The sequence below is a fragment of the Oratosquilla oratoria genome, chromosome 36, assembly GCF_046742065.1.
Source record: "Oratosquilla oratoria isolate Oo_2021 chromosome 36, ASM4674206v1, whole genome shotgun sequence".
In the NCBI taxonomy this organism is placed as follows: Eukaryota; Metazoa; Arthropoda; class Malacostraca; order Stomatopoda; family Squillidae; genus Oratosquilla; species Oratosquilla oratoria.
Genome location: NC_134812.1, coordinates 5811521 through 5817770, shown reverse-complemented (window position 1 = coordinate 5817770; position 6250 = coordinate 5811521). Strand labels below are relative to the sequence as shown.

Sequence of the window (6250 nt, the reverse complement as noted above, 5' to 3'; positions counted from 1 at the left end):
TGCTACAATTAACTTATTACTATTTACGCAAATACTACTATCCCTACCAATACTACTACCACTCTCACTAACACCACCATTACACTGTAACTACTACTACTATCACCTTAATTACTATCACATTTGTTACAATTATATTTATTGTATTGTCGCATTAGACTCGTTGATTGATGCTACTGAGAATGATTCCATTACGTAATACTACTAATACTATTAGTGCATCTTATGTTGCCTCCACTGTTATATTCGTCTCTCGCAGTCCATTCAGGAACAAAGCTACTGTAAAGCTTCCTAATGTAGCCAGTCCATCCTAATCTAACTTTTTTCCTCAACATCAATCTTAATTGTCTCGCGCTGACTGGGAGTATATATATATATATATATAGATATATATATATATATATATATATATATATATATATATATATATATATATATATATATACATATATATATATGTATATATATATTTGTTGTGTGTCATTGTGACAAATATAGCTTCCACCGCAAAGACTCGAACATTTGCCTTAGCGACTACTTATTATGAAGCAAAGACGATAGCATTGTAGAGTCTGGCTGGCTCAATGCTGTCGCCTTTGCTTCATAATAAGCAGTCACTAAGGCAAAGGTTCAAGTCCTTGCGGTGGACCTTATATATATATATATACACATATATATACACATATATATATATATATATATATATATATATATGTATATGCATACACATACGTATATGTGTGTGTTATTAAAACTCTACTTCAGATTATACTATTTACCCAGAAAACTGGAGTCTTTGGTTAAATGTATCCAAGAAGCCTATTATACCCAAGAAAATAACTAAAAGAAAAAACAAAAAGTTCCTGGGAAATATGATGTTGTTTGTTTAGTTTCCACACAATATTCAGTTTGTCTTCATTTGTGATGCATATATCAATCATTATGTATTTGTGAAAACTGACCTATTATCTTGGCAACCTTGTTCGTTATTATGTCCATAGAGTATCTACTATACAGTTATCATGCTTTTGGTCTGAGAACAAAGTTTATATTCCATATCTATTTTCGCTACCAAACTTGTATCATTTAAAAATCTAATAATAGGCATGCAGTAGATGTGAATATATATTTACCAGACTTATGTTTTTCAGAAAAAAATACTATATCCTTCATACACTCATCCACACACTTATTGAAATTATATTCTTTTTTTTTATATTACAATCATTAATAAGGTATTGCTGCTCCAAAATCGAGTCTCAAATATATAGCACAACATTCTCAAAATATAATTTACTATACTAAATAAAGTAACTAGAGAAATATGATACGAGAAATCATAATGTTTAGTCATTTTCCATATTTGTATCTCTTCTGTGTATCTGAAAAAATACGTGTACAATGACGCCATTTTCAGAAGGTTACGATCAATAAGCGACGATCGAGTTCTTTGAGGTCTTTATCGGGAAGATGAAATATGTTCAATTATACATGCTTGGTAAATGAAACCAGACCAAAAATGAATAACATCCTAAAAAAAAAGAAAAAAAATCACCTTTATTTATTTATTCATTTATTTATTTATTTGTTTATTTGTGTATTTATTTAATTTATTTGTTTGTTTGAGACACTTTTCAAATGAGAATAGGCTTTGAGTACTTGGAAAGTTTTATATATATGCATATATACATATACATACATATATACATATATATATATATATATATATATATATATATATATATATACACGCATATGTACAGTATGTAGTCGAACCATCCGTCTCCACTTACTGTTTTTTATTTCTCTCTTTTTTTTTTTTTTTTTTTTTTGTTGTTTTTTTAAGACTCTTCGCCTTCACTCCAAATCTTCCTACAATAAGCCGTCCTCCATCACACCAGCGGCTCTCGAAGTCTCTCCCAGTGCTCCATTGTTCGAACCTTATCTTTACCTTAAATCCCCTTCCCGCTAACAGACTCCTCCTTTCTTGGCCAGACCTCCCACTCGGATGATCCGGAAGACCTTTAGTTACTTTCTCACATCCACCCCGTTCTTCCTTCTGCCGAAATCTCCGATCTCTCTTCGTTCTTCTTATTCGGCTCTTCCTCTTGTCGAAATTTCGAAAAACCCTCAACCGACTCTCAGAGTTCCTCCATCTTCGCCTGAACTGCAACCCATCAGCTCTCGAAGTCTTTCTTTCTCCTCCTCTTTCTCCTCCTCTTCCTCCTCCTCTTCCTCCTCCTCCTCGTCTTCCTTGTATCCGATCTCCCTCTCACCGACGCCCGATAAAACTGCCACCATCAGCCATGGACTCGAGCCAGTTTGATCAAATCACATTGAACTGTTAGCGAATTACTGTCGCTCGCTGCGGGGGTGCCCGTTTGAATTCAATCCCTCACCCACACCACCACACTGCCACAACCACCACACCCCCACAACGCGCAAGGCGATGCGGCCGCACTATTTGTTAGCTAGACGACGCTGTCTAGAAAGACTAGAGAGAAGAAACTATCGTAGCAGCTTCCATACGTTCCCGATCTTTCTGCGTCTCTATATTACATCTCTCCTTTTTCCTTACTTTTTGTATCCTATCCCTTACATTATCTTCCATTTTATCATTTCCCTTTCCAATGTTACGATTTTCATATTATTTCACTTACCCTTTCTATATATTTCTTATATTTCTTCGCTTATTCTTTCCTTGTCCCTTCCCTTTTTTACTTTTCGATTGCCTCTCCCTCTCGATTTATATTCTTGGATCCCTCCTCTCTATCTTTCTCTTCCTTCCCTTCACTTCTCTCTATTCCCCTCCTCTCTTTTTATGTCCTTGGCAGTCTACATCTAGTCCAGAGGCGTTTTCTCTCTTTCTTATTTTCCTTCCCCTCCCTCCCTCTCCCTCTCTCTCTCTCCTCTATCTCTCTCCCCTCTCTCTCTCTAACCTACTTACCTCTCTCTCTCTTTCCCTCTCCCTCTCCCTCTCGCTCCCTCTACTTCTCCCCCCCTCTCGCTTCCTCCCCCTCTCTATCCCCCTCTCCCTCTCTCTCTCTCTCTCTCTCTCTCTCTCTCTCTCTCTCTCTCTCTCTCTCTCTCCCTCTCCCTCCCTCCCTCTCTCTCTATCTATCTATTTATCTTTCTTTTTCCCTCTTTTCGTGTTCTATCTGATCCGCCCCTAACCTCCCCTCTCTTTTTTTTTTATTTTATTTTTTTTTTTTTTACTGTTTATAAATCAATACTCAACTTCCCTGGTTCAGTTCCTTCCGTTACAGGCTCATTATACTTAGCTTTCCGAAAGGCAATAAATTGTTCTGTATTGTCTTTTAAACTAATGTCTGATATTCACAAGTGCTTTTCCAGTTCGCACGCAAAATACGCAGTCTTGTCCACACGAAAATGTTTGGCCGATCTGCTCTTATGCTTTTTCTCTTTATCTCTCTTTCTCTCTCTTTTCTTGCCTCTGTCCCTTCATTTGCCTTTTCCCTCTTCTCTTCCTACTCTCTAGTCTCAATTTTCTCCCTTTTCTCTTTATCTCTCTTTAATTCACACCTCTTCTCTCTATTCTTCTCCATTTTCCCTTACGTTCTCATCCACTACCTTTTCTTATTCTTCTTTCCCCTCCTTTCACCCCTCTCTTCTCTCTCTCTCCTTCCCTCCTTTACCTCACAAAACGCTCCCCTACCCTGCCCTATCCTCCCCTACCTTTCCCTTTCCATCCCCCTCCCCTTAACACCCCCCTAACCCCGCCTCTCCCCCTCCCCGTCCCTGTCCCCCTCCTCCTCCTCCTCCTCCTCCTCCCCCTTCGTGATTCCCCATTTTCGCTTTCCATTTGCCACTCGCTCCCCATTGCCACTGCTTCCCTTGAGTGGGACCCCACGAGTAGCACACGACCCTTCTTGCACCCCGTCCTCCTCTTCCTCCTCTTCCTCCTCCTCCTCTTTCTCCTTCTCCTCCTCCTCCCTCTCCTTCTCCTCCTCTTTCTTCTCTTCCTCTTCCTCCCCCTCCTCCTTCTCCTCTTCCTCCTTCTCCTCTTCCTCCTTCTCCTCCTCCTCCTCCTCCTCCTCCTTCTCCTCCTCCTTTCCTTCTCCTCTTTCTCATCGTCCTCTTCTTTTTCGTCCTTCTCCTCCTCATATTACTCCTACTCCTCCTCCCCTCCTCCTCCTGCTCCCCCTCGTCCCCCTCCTCGTCCTCCTACTGCTCATCCCCTTCTTCTCCTCCTCCTCCTCCTTCTCCTTTTCGTCCTCCTCCTCGTCCTCTCTTCGTCCTCCTCTTCCTCCTCCTCCTCTTCGTCCCCCTTCCCGTCCTCCTACTCCTCCTCCTTCTCCTCCTCCTCGTCCTCCTATTGCTCCTCCTCCTTCTTCCTCCTCCTCCTCCTCCTCGATCTCCTCCACCTCCTCCTCCTCCTCCTCCTCGTAATACCCCTCCTCATCCTCCTCATCTTCCTTGCCCGGCGTAACACCCCTGTCCACTCCACTCCACTCCACTCCACTCCACTCCACCCCATTTTCTCCTCATCTCTTCATTTCCCCCTCCACGTCCTCCATTTACCTCCATCTTTTAGTTTACGGAAACCTTCCCAACCTTCCTCCTTCACTTCTTTTCATTATTTTTTTTTCCTCACCGTCTCTTTTCAAGAACACTTCTGTATTTCTTCATTAACTTTAAACTTTTATTTTCTACCTTATTTACCGTCTTCGACTATTATTTCACCCTCCTTACTTATCCTTCCTTCCTTCCTTCCTTCCTTCCTTCCTTACTCAACACTCTAACTTCCCCCTTCCTCCTTACAACCATCCGTATACAGTGAAATTATGTTCCTTTACCGTCTTCAGCTATTATTTCACCCTCCTTACATATCCTTCCTTCCTTCCTTCCTTCCTTACTCAACACCCTACCTTCCCCCCTTCCTCCTTACATCCATCCGTATACAATATAATTATGTCCATTCCTCCTCACCTCACTCTCCCTCCTCCCTCACCCTCCCGCCTTCTACGTCACTCCTTCCTTAAGTCTTTCTTCTTTTTATTTCTCAAAATTTTCGTTTTGATGCCTCGTTCTTTTACTCTTTCTAGTCCTTTTTTTATGTTCGCCTTTTCCTTCCTCTTTACCTCTCTCTCTCTCTCTACCTCTCTCTCTCTCTCTCTCTCTCTCTCTCTCTCTCTCTCTCTCTCTCTCTCTCTCTCTCTCTCTCTCTCTCTCTCTCTCTCTCTCTCTCTCTCTCTCTCTCTCTCTCTCTGCCCTTCTTCCTTTCTTCTTTCCCTCTCCCTCCCTTTGTCTTCCTCTCCTCCTTCTCTCCCTAACTCCCTCTCTTTCTCCATCTCTCTTTCTTTATCTCTCTTATCTTCTCTCTTCCTTCCTCACTCGGAGCCTCATTCTTCCTCCCTTCCTCCTTCCCTCCCTTCCTCCCTCCCTCCCTTCCCTCCCTCCCCTCCCCTCCCTTCCCTCCCTCCCCCTCCTCCCTTCCCCTCCCTTCCCTCCCCTCCCCTCCCTTCCCCTCGTCGCGTCTTACACAATCAATGAACATTAAAGATTCAAAAGGTGTTTGGGTTACGGGCAGAAGCGAATTTCCTCCTTTGCCTATTGCTCCTCCTCCTCCTCCTCCTCCTCCTCCTCCTCCTCGTCCTCGTCCTCGTCCTCGTCCTCGTCCTCGTCCTCGTCCTCGTCCTCATATTCCTCTTCCTCATCCTCCTCATCCTAATCCTCATCCTCATCCTCGTCCTCCTCATCATCCTCATCCTCGTTCTCATCCTCGTCCTTACCCTCGTCCTCATCCTCATCCTCGCCCTCATCTTGATTCTCATCCTCCTCCTCCCCATCTTCCACCTCCTCCTTGTTCTCCTACTCCTCTTCCTCATATTCGTCTTTATTCTTGTCCTCATCCTCGTCCTCATCCTCCTCCTCCTCCTCCTCTTCCTCGTCCTCCTCTTCGCCCTCCTGATTTTCCTCCTCCTCCTTCCCATCCTCCACCTCCTCCTCGTTCTGCTCCTCCTCCTCCTCATCATCCTCATCATTCTCGTCCTAATCATCATTCTCTTCCTCCTCCTCCTCCTCCTCCTCCTCCTCCTCAACTTTATCCCTTTTATCCATTTCCTCCTCAACTTTCTCCTCGTTTTGCTCCATCTACCACTCGTCCTACTCTTTCTCTTTCTCGTCTTCCTCCTCCTCTTACTCCTCCTCATTGTTGTCGTCCTCCTCCTCTTCGTCGTTATACTCCTCCTCTTTCTCCTCCTCCTCCTCCTCCTCCTCTTACTCCTTC

General features: G+C 43.1%; 1 protein-coding gene across 1 annotated transcript in view; it reads left to right on the top strand.

Moving 5' to 3' along the window:
- Positions 1-6250, top strand: part of LOC143019022 (inhibitory POU protein-like) — a 136256-nt gene that overhangs the window by 911 nt on the left and 129095 nt on the right. The window lies entirely within an intron of this gene.